This window comes from Camelus dromedarius, chromosome 1 (genome assembly GCF_036321535.1).
Source record: "Camelus dromedarius isolate mCamDro1 chromosome 1, mCamDro1.pat, whole genome shotgun sequence".
Taxonomy (NCBI): Eukaryota; Metazoa; Chordata; class Mammalia; order Artiodactyla; family Camelidae; genus Camelus; species Camelus dromedarius.
Genome location: NC_087436.1, coordinates 34,397,442 through 34,407,543, shown reverse-complemented (window position 1 = coordinate 34,407,543; position 10,102 = coordinate 34,397,442). Strand labels below are relative to the sequence as shown.

Below are 10,102 nucleotides of genomic sequence, written 5' to 3'. Positions count from 1 at the left end.
CTAACATAATCCCACTTGAAGCCAGTCTGCTGCTCCCTGGATCGCCTTTGATAAGCAACATTGTACACTCCCATGGCTCTCAATCTTTTATGTGCGCCCGCTGAGAGTGAAGATTTGGGTTTCTATTTCTAAGTTCCCAATTCTGTAAGGTGCAGAAATATGTATTTTAACAAGTAATTCTGATGAAGTTGGTCCATGTATATCGTGTTGTGGAGGACAGGAAATTTAATAACATAAGCTCTAACTTTCTTTCCACCTCTGATCTTCACTCTTAGAGACATTTGGCGGTTGACATGAAGAACCCCTTTTTCTCACCTGTATATGCATCAAAATATTCATCAAAATTGTATTTATTGAATATCTACTCAACAAATACTATTTGGTGGCTCTTGTCCTCAAGAACTCACAATCTGGAGACAAGTAGCCCAAGACTACATTAGAATTAATAAGAGCATGTGTTTTAGAAGCAGGCAAACCCATGAGATATGTTAAGTGTAGAAAGGCTACTTAAACTCACTGAATATTCTCTTGGTATCCTCACCAATAAAATAAGGAGAGTTTCGATATTCCATAAACCTTATGCAAGGATGAAAGGGCATGATCTAAGTAAAGTGATCAGTATCATATTTAGCATAAAGTAAGTACAGAAATAGTAGTGGACTATAGGGTATTGGGTATCTGAAGATAGTAAATAAATATTTTAAATTTTTTTTAAGTGTGATAATAGCATTCTGGATATGTAAAAATAAGTAGTCCTTAAAGTTAGAGATATGTATTGGATTCTTAACAATGAAATGACATAATATCTGACATCTGTAATAGACAAAACTTTAAAAAAAATTTTTTTGAAGAGATAGATGAAATAAGATTAGCAAAGTGTCAATAATTTTGAAGCTCTGTGATAGGCAACATTATCTCCATTTTTTAGTATGCTTTAAAATTTCCATTAAAAATTAAGAAAATATATTCTGCAAGCTAAAATTGAGCACAATAATTCCAGTACTCACTCACTTTTGTAAAAAATTTATTTTGGTGGGGGGAGGTAATTATTTTTGTTTACTTTTAGAGGAGGTACTGGGGATTGAACCTACAACCTTGTGCATGCCAAGCATGCGCTCTACCACTTGAGCTATACCCTCCCCACCTCATTCACTTTTAAGGAGGGCAATAGCAGAATTGAAATCTTTGTAATATCGGAGATAATGTTAAAAAATGAATAGTTTAATATTAACTTAAATTTACTAAAATTTTGTTACAAAGTTGATTATAGGTAAAGTTTTCCGATTTTTGCTACTAACAAAATTCTTTGTCTTTGAGTAAAAAATTAATTCATAATTTTATTTTTCAAATACAGATTCTGAATCTATACATTAAAAGAGCTTAGATACAATAACACCCAGAAGCAGTGAGCACATGTACACAGAGATCTTGGTTTCTAAATATAATTTCACATTAAGGGGAAGCAGAGATCCATGAAGAAATGGCTGATATGGGATCTCAGCAGGGAAAATGCAAGATGAGCCCTGACCTCTGGAAGGACTAAATGAAAGACGTCAAAAGGACAAAGAAACTAGTTTCATGGGGCTCCCATCGTCCAAATTTGGGACATTTTAAGCATAAAAATAATAGTAAGTGTATTTGATTGTAAAATATTCTATTAATTAAATACATATATCATTAATGGTGCTTGTAGACAGTATCAGAGAGAGAAGAGAGAACAGTAGAAGGGGGGGGAGGGGAGAGGAAGGGAAGAGAAGAGAAAAGAATCTATGTTTCCACTCCTCAAAAGGACTATTGTAAAACCTGAATATAAAAACTCTTAATTCATGGTTAAAGACTAGCACTTACGCTGCCTTTTGGAGGAAACAAATGGAAAGCTTTTCTTTCTGGAAGTATTCTCAATAATAAATGTGAAATTAACTATTTCACATTTAGAAAAATCACTTTCAGCAACACCTGATGAGATAATCAGTTCAGGCAGGGATCATCAATGGATGCTGAAATATTTCCCAAATATTACTTCAAAGATTACACGCTAATTCAAAAGGATGATTAACCCTTATAATGGAGAAATCTGGTGGTCAGCACCTTAACTAAGTAACCAACGTTAGCATCATTAATATTGAAAAAAATCTGATGCTATTATTTGGCACCATTAATACTGGGGGGGGGGGGGGAACCAAATTTAGCATCATTCATACTGAAAAAAAATCTCCTAGTATGATGCAAAATGATGAAACAGCCTGGAAATAATACAGCCTTTAACTGATTTTTCCAGGGTAGAATAGAGACACCCTTCTGGCTTCTTTAAAGATTTTTGTCTGTCTTTGGTTCTCTGTGGTATGAATATGATATGCCTAGGTGGATGTTTTGTGAGTTAGTTAGTTTGTTTTGTATTTATCCTGTTATTCTTTGAGCTTCCTGGATCTGTAGTTTGGTGTCTGATATTAATTTTGGAATTATTTTGTCCATTATTACTTCAAATATTTCTTCTGCTCCATTTTCTTTCTTCTCATTCTGGTATTCCTACTACACATATGTTACTTTTAGAAATGTCCCAAGTTCTTGGAGTCTCTATTCTTTTTTTAAAATTCTTTGTAGTCTTTGCATTTCATATTGGGAAGTTTCCATTGGTCTATCTTCAAGCTCCCTAAATCCTTCCTCAGTTGTGGCCACACTGATGAGACATTTAAAGCCATTCTCCATTTCTATTACAGTGTTTTTGATATCTAGCATTTCCTTTTTTAAAAACAAAATTTGGTGATGGGAGGAAATTAGGTTTATATATTAATTTATTCTTGGAGGTGGTACTGGGGATTGAACCCAGGACTTCATGCGTGCTAAGCATGCACTCTATGACTTGAGTTCTACCCTCCCACCCTAGCATTTCCTTTTGATACTTTCTTAGAGTTTCTGCCTGCCTGTTTACATTAGCTATCCATCTTGGGATATTGTTTTGTTTTTACAATTGGAGCATTCGTATGAATGAGTCATTTTAAATTCTATTTGTAATAATTCCAAAATTTGTGTCATACATATCTCAGTCTGGTACTATTTCTTGCTTTGTCTCAGATTTTTTTTCTTGCCCATTGATATGCCTTGCAATATTTTGTTAGATGCCAGGGATGCTGTGTTGAGGACTAGGTACTGAGGCAAAGAGGACTTTACTGTGAGGATTTATGTGAATCTGGATAGGAGCTGGGCAGAAATGAATGTTTGCTGTAGCTGTCGGTGCCAGCGGCTTTCTGCTCCTCTGGGGTCCTTATTTCTGCCTCCCTTCCTCACTTTGGGCTTTAGTACTCCCTCCTCAGGGCACATCTGCATCTTGCAGCTCTGTCAGCTGTATTGTACTGTCATTTTACTGGAATCCAGTGTGTGGGGTGATGAGGGGTGTAGGTGGGACAGGGGACCAATACTGTCATCTTAGGATCAAATCTCCGTCTTTTAGTGCACCTGCAGCTCGGGGCTAAGACCTTGACTGGTGTTTCTACACTAGTTGTTGAGCTTTGCCCTATGCCTTAGGTTAGACAGGGAGGCGAGAATGAGCTAGGTTGGGCAGAATTCCCTTCCTCTGCCTGGGATAAGGCTCTGGGTAAAATCTTTTCCTCTTGAAAAGTACGCCTTAGTGATGGAGAATCCACTGGACATATTACACAACGATTACTCTTTCCCTCCTCCTGCCAGCATCACAAGGTTAGAGAATTTGCATGTGTACTCTGAAAACCCCATGGGGCTCCCAGAGATAAAACCTGTGAATGGATGAGGGTCATCCAAGACTTCAGCCCCCATGGGTTTTTCACTCTCATGCTAGTCTACACTCAGCCTCCAGCAATTCATCAAAATGACCATTTAAGTGTCCTTACCATTTTATGACTCCAGCAACTTCTGCTCCAGGTAAGCAGATCTCGTCTGTGACTCTCTGGATTTGCCCATCTTTCCAGACTTCAAGGTAACAAGTTTCTTTATAATCTCAGGTCTTTGATGAGTCCAAGAAAAGTCACTAATTTTCAGTTTCTTCTTCCTTTTCTTGCAGGCACAGGAAGGATGATTGGCAAGCTCTTTATATATTGGAGGGGTTTTTTTTCCCTTTTTTTTCCTTGAAGTATAGTCAGTTATAATGTGTCAATTTCCAGTGTACAGCATAATGTCCCAGCCATACATATATATGTACATGTATTTGTTTTCATATTCTCACATTGGAATTTAAACATTGGAATTCTGTAACCTGAAGACTTTTATTGTGGTGTTCATCTGGCCTCTTTTTATGAGATATCATCTCCCCTATGAATTCATCACATACAGAAGGATTTCATGGAGAGAAACTAATTGCTTAGGGTCTTCTAATTTATGTTTATCAGACAAACACATGGTGTACATTCTAATACTGTCAAGCATTTTTTTTCATGAATCTGAATATCATTTTATACACTACGGCACCTTTGGTTTTAAGAGGCTTGCTGTTTCAACTCTCCATGGATACATAAATACTTAACTATGTTTATGGTTCCACCTGCATTTTGCAAATGCTCTCTGCATATCTGGTTGACCTGAGTCGGGGTCAGCTAGTGGGTGAAAGATAGAAATATCAACCTGATCATGGACAGTCGCTGTCTGGATAATTATTAATGATAATCTCTGTGGACTTAAATATGCCACCCTGATGGAGTCATTGCCAAATGAATGTTACTCTGAACCACATTAATGAAGAGCTATAAGATGGCTACTCGTGGACACCAAGGAACTTCTGCTTCCCAACCTAGTTAAATACTGCAAGAAGAGAATATTTCAGAGAGAAGGGTCTGTAAGAAGCATGTGTGCCATTTGTTTATTGCTGGGGCAGGAGATCCAGCCTTAGTTATGAGCAAAGCAATTTGGAGAAAAGAAGGCAGCTGTATTACCAGGCTGTGCATGGAGTTCTGTCTTGTATGTCCCCTGTGAAAATATTCTCTTGACCACCAGATCTTTTGCACACACTGCTTGTAGACATGTTCCAGAAAATAGTTCATAACATGTATTTCAAACAAAAAAAAGAAATGATCTGTGTCACTAATTTCATCCATGCTTGGCATAGGTTTTCCAGGTGACCTGTGGTGCATGTCATCTTGATGACTTCAGTCCAGTGCTCTCTGCACTTAACTGTCCCAGCCCTACAGCTTATGGCCACAGTGCAAGCCAGCCACTGCCCACTCCCCTACCCACCATTCCATCCAGTACAAATTCTTTTTCACTACGAAAGTTATTTAAAAGAACGGCCAAAGTTGGGAAGGGGGCATAATGAACTCATCAACAAATAAACAGCAAGAGGCTATAATTAAGGCTTCGTTCGGATCCTAAACTCTGTGTTTTCATCTTGAAATCTGTATCAGTTCTGCCCTCCATTTTCTAGTCTAAAATAATACTATTCACAAATATTAATGTATTGGGAAATCCAAAGTGCTCTTCAAACCCAAGGCATTATGTCCTTCTAGTGCTGGTACTTAAAAACTACAATAGAGCTTTTGTTCCTCATATGTTTTGTTTTGTTTTGTTTTTCCTCATATGTTTTAATTAGAAAACAAAAATGTCTCATTATGTAAGGGCATCAAGAAGAACGTTAATGAACTTAAGCAATGAAATACAGCTTTATAATTTTTGTTCTATGGAGTGTGGCCGGCAGACACATCCACACCCCCCAGTTTTCATGCTTTGTCTGGTCCCCTCCCCTCCAGTGGAGGTGGGACTTAATGAATTGAACGAACAGAATATGCTTCTAATGAACAGAATATGGCAACGGTGACATGATGTATCGGATTATGTGTATATCTTACAAAAGACTGTAATGTATCTTGCTAAGAGAGTCTCTCTTTCTCTTGCTGGACGCAAACTGCAGTATTGTGAGCTGCCACGTGCAGAAAAGCACGTGGCCAGGAGCAGATGGTGGCCTCTAGTTCAGAGCAGGCAGGAAATGCAGGTCCTCAGTCTGGCAAACTGCAAGGGACTGAATTCTGCCAATAACACCGTGAGTTAGGAAGCTGATTCCTCCCCAGCTGAGCCTCAGATGAGACCACCAGTTGGCCAGCACCTTGATTGCTGCTTTGAGAGACTCTGAAACAGAGGACTCAGCTAAACTGTGAGGAAATAAATGTGTGCTTTTTAAAAGCCACTAAGTCTCTCGTATTATTGTTAAGCAGCAAGAGGTAACTAATACACTGAATTTTATCACATTCTTTTAAATTTAAAGGCTGAAGATAACTCCTGTGATTGATTTTATTTATTTACTGTAAATGAGCTCTCCTGTTGAATTTTGCTCCATGAATAGGAAGAATGGCTAACATTTTTTGAGCCCTTCCTTGCACCAAGCATTTTACAAACATTATCTCATTGACTCTCTTTTCCAGCATGGAAGATACAGCTCTCCATCATCATTTGTTAAATCAATCAATTGATCGATCAATCTAAAAGTCATAATGTACCTCTAGGACAGATAGAAGGCAAAGCGCTTAATTCTAAGAGTATCTCGAAGACTGTAAGGATTATAACTCACCGAGCACAAAACTGCTATAATGCAGAATGCTGGAAACAAGCAAAATTATCACAAACTTTGGCAAAATTATTAAAGGAATAAACAGTTGGCTGTGATTCAGTAGGGCATTTACATCATCTTATTCAACCTTCTTAATATCATCAACTTAATGTCTTGAGTTGTGTAATTATATGATAAACATAATCATCAAAAGGGATAAAAACAGACAGATTTACCATGTACAGGCAGTCATCTACAAAGAGGCAATAATCATAACGCATCCTCCAACGCAAAGCTGAAACGCAAGTTATCAAAGCAAAGATGCTTATCTCAGATCATAGTGATTCTTAAATAAAATCCTTTAAAAAAGAAAAACAAGTCACAGACCCACTGGGGATCAGAGAGAGTTTGGACTATTGCCTTAACATGATTGATGTAAACTTCTACCAATCTCCTGAAAAAAGCACCTAAATATTTTTATAAAATATTGTTTAAATTTGTTATAGATTCTCCCAAAAAACTAGCAATGGGACTACGGAGTAGTATTTTGACTGCAATACAGTAATATTCAGTGACATATTTGGTTTTACTGAAAGTATTAACATGATATTAGAATTTTTTCAAATGTATTTTTTTTTAATTTGGAGCCAATAAAACTTAGATTTTCTGAAATATTTGTCTGTGTTACTATGACTACTTAACTAGGCTCTGTTTCAACTTTATACAGTTGATTATTTTCTTTGAACTAAATTTTTTAATATGTTATTCTGTCTGAATCTACTCCATTGAGTTTATTCAAATTCACTTCAAAATATGCTATTAGTATTTTCTTTCATACAATCATATTATAATATTTGACTTTACCCATAAATATGTCAATATATTGATTTTTTTATTATTTTTATTTTTTACTTCAAGGTTTTTTGAAATTTAACATAATTGTTGAAATTCTATGTATATAACTATGCAAAGCTGTTTTTAAATAAATAAAATGGTTTGCCATCCATGAAAACTGAAATCATATTTTCCACTTTTTCCCAGTGTAGCTATGATTAATAGTATTTAACTTTTATCTAGAACTTTTTCTAATTAAATTGAGATATGTCTGCTACTCTGGCAGGTGATAATCGACTTACGGTACCCATATGAGCTGATTTCTCTCACTTCACAGATGGAGAAGTCAATCGTTGAACACTGAAATAACTCACTTGACCCTGTGGAGAGGAGGAAGCAGAGTCAGTAGGATCAGATCCGATGAGTGTCAGATTCTAAAGCTGATCTTCCTTTAAGAGCAAAAATTAAGAGTCAACCACAATAATATCCTATCTGTGATTGCCTGTGTTATTTTGGCTTAACAATGTTTTGTAAATATTAAACCGTCACTTTTGTTTGTTTCTTCAGACATCTCTCCTTGGAATAACCAAACAAAGGATCTGAACTGTAAAGTAGTTCATTTCTCTATGCTTTGCTTGTTTATTTTGTGTTTACTGTTTTCCTGAAACTTGTTATGAGTTCATGAGAAGGGTGGAAAAGAAGGCGTTATTATGTTCTGCTGCTCTGAAATTACTAGCCACAACCAAAATCACAGCTTAGTTTCTCTCAAAACACATGTTTGCCATTTTTAATCACAGACTCAGTGATTAAGAAAAGAATGAAATAGAGACATGACTAAGGAGCAATTCAAATAAACAAAGAATTAAGATGTTGTGATATGTTTATAAAGTCTAGAGACATCTGAAATATTCCAACTAAATAGTACAGATAATGCACTCTTTCTTTTAATAAGGGCTTTGAGTACCATAAAATATCAAAATTGTTAAGCACTTCTGAGATCCTCTGTTATTTTTCCTTTGTCTTCTAGTATATGCCAAGTTTTGAGTTTTTTCTTTACTACAATTACATTGTGTTCACAACTTCTGACTCATTTTGTTAGAGCAGGCAGAGAGCTAGATATGAGCAGAGAAAGGGGGACACAGACCAAATGGCAGGAGTTGGGCAGAAAGGAGAGGCACAGGCCAAATGCAGGAAAACTTACTTCATGTAAGCACCAGGGGTCCCTGGGCAGAGAAAGAAAAGCAGGAATCTTTGGGCTAATAAGGGGCCACACCTTTTGGCCTGGAGACCAACAAAGAAAGGTGAGAAAAGGCAGGAACTTCCAGTGTCCAAATGTAACCTTTTGCTCATTATGCTCTCATTTCAATAAAATTAGCCTTGCAGATCAGAAGTATCCATCATGCACTGACGCCATGACACTTTCAATCCAGACTAAATAAGGACAAAAATCCCTCCTCCCTTTGGGAAGGTGGAGTTGGGATGATAATCAGGAAATATGACCCCAAGGCCTTCCCTCCTCAATGAATATTCCGCCCATTCATTTTTACACCCTATGCAACTAACTCCCCAAAGAAACACAGGGCAGCTGCTCACCTGAGCCTGCCCGCTCTCCCCTTGAGAGTGTATTAACCATCCTTTAATAAATCCTCACTTTCCTTTTTTTAACCTCTACGTCTTTTCTCTGAATTCTTTCTGGGATGAGACAAGAACCTGGACCATCAGTTGGATCCACCAGCAACAATTTTATCTTTTAATCTTCTTTGTTAAAGAAAATCTGTATTGTGTTCAAACAGTATCATATTAACCAACTTTCCATGAATTATGCTTGCCATATATGACTATTCACTTAGACCACTCTCTATTCAAAACTAAGACATGCAGTAGAACATAAACATTCTGATACCAACCATAGAAATTCTCCTTTACTTGAAAGAGAAATGAAAATGGAATAGTTTTTATAACCTGCGATTCTGTCAATCAACATCCAGTTGCAGGAACTATTAGATGGTCCTGAAGTATCAAGAAGAACATTTAGGGAATTGGGTGCTTTCAGAATGATTGGGGAATGGTGATAAAAAGAGAAATGCCCCACATGGGCACTGTGACTTCTTCACCAACCTACAAAGGAACTGTGGTCCAGGGGTTAGGAATTTGTAGCAGCTGCAAATGATACAACTGTTGCTTCTCTACTTGCGTGGATGGGACACTCGTCCACCAGTGTGGATGCAGTCCATGGCCGTGCTGGTTGGCAGAGAAAGCACTAAAGTCAAATGAAGACGGCCTCTGCTGGTGTTTGCCTAACAAATTCCAAGGGCATGCATTTAAATAGAGGACCATTGCATGAAGAACCATGGACGAGAGGGTGTCAGAAAAAAGCCTCTAGAAATGAACAGGCTGGAAGATTTTAATGGAAGGTGAATGTCAAGCAACAAAACTCATTATAGTGCTTTGATTTTTTAAAATGTTTGTTTGGTTAGTTTCATTTTTTTTGTTTGTTTTTTGAGGGGGACAGGTAACTTGATTTTTTTTTTTTAGATTTATGTATTTATATTAATTTGTTTTTTAACAGCAGTACCGGGGATTGAATCTAGGACCTCGTTCACGTTAAGCATGCATTCTACCACTGAGCTGTACTCTCCCCTCATTTTGAAATTTTTTTTTTAATTTCTCATTTTTTTTTACTATTTCTATATCCTCTTCTGAGCCCCCTGGAATCATCTGTGAGCACCACACTTTACTGCATTTTAGAAAACAATGTTTTAGACT

General features: G+C 36.9%; 1 pseudogene; it reads right to left on the bottom strand.

Annotated features, from left to right (window-relative positions):
- Nucleotides 1–4,488: 4,488 nt before the first annotated feature.
- Nucleotides 4,489–4,993, bottom strand: LOC116156311 (AKT-interacting protein-like; annotated as a pseudogene).
- Nucleotides 4,994–10,102: the final 5,109 nt, after the last annotated feature.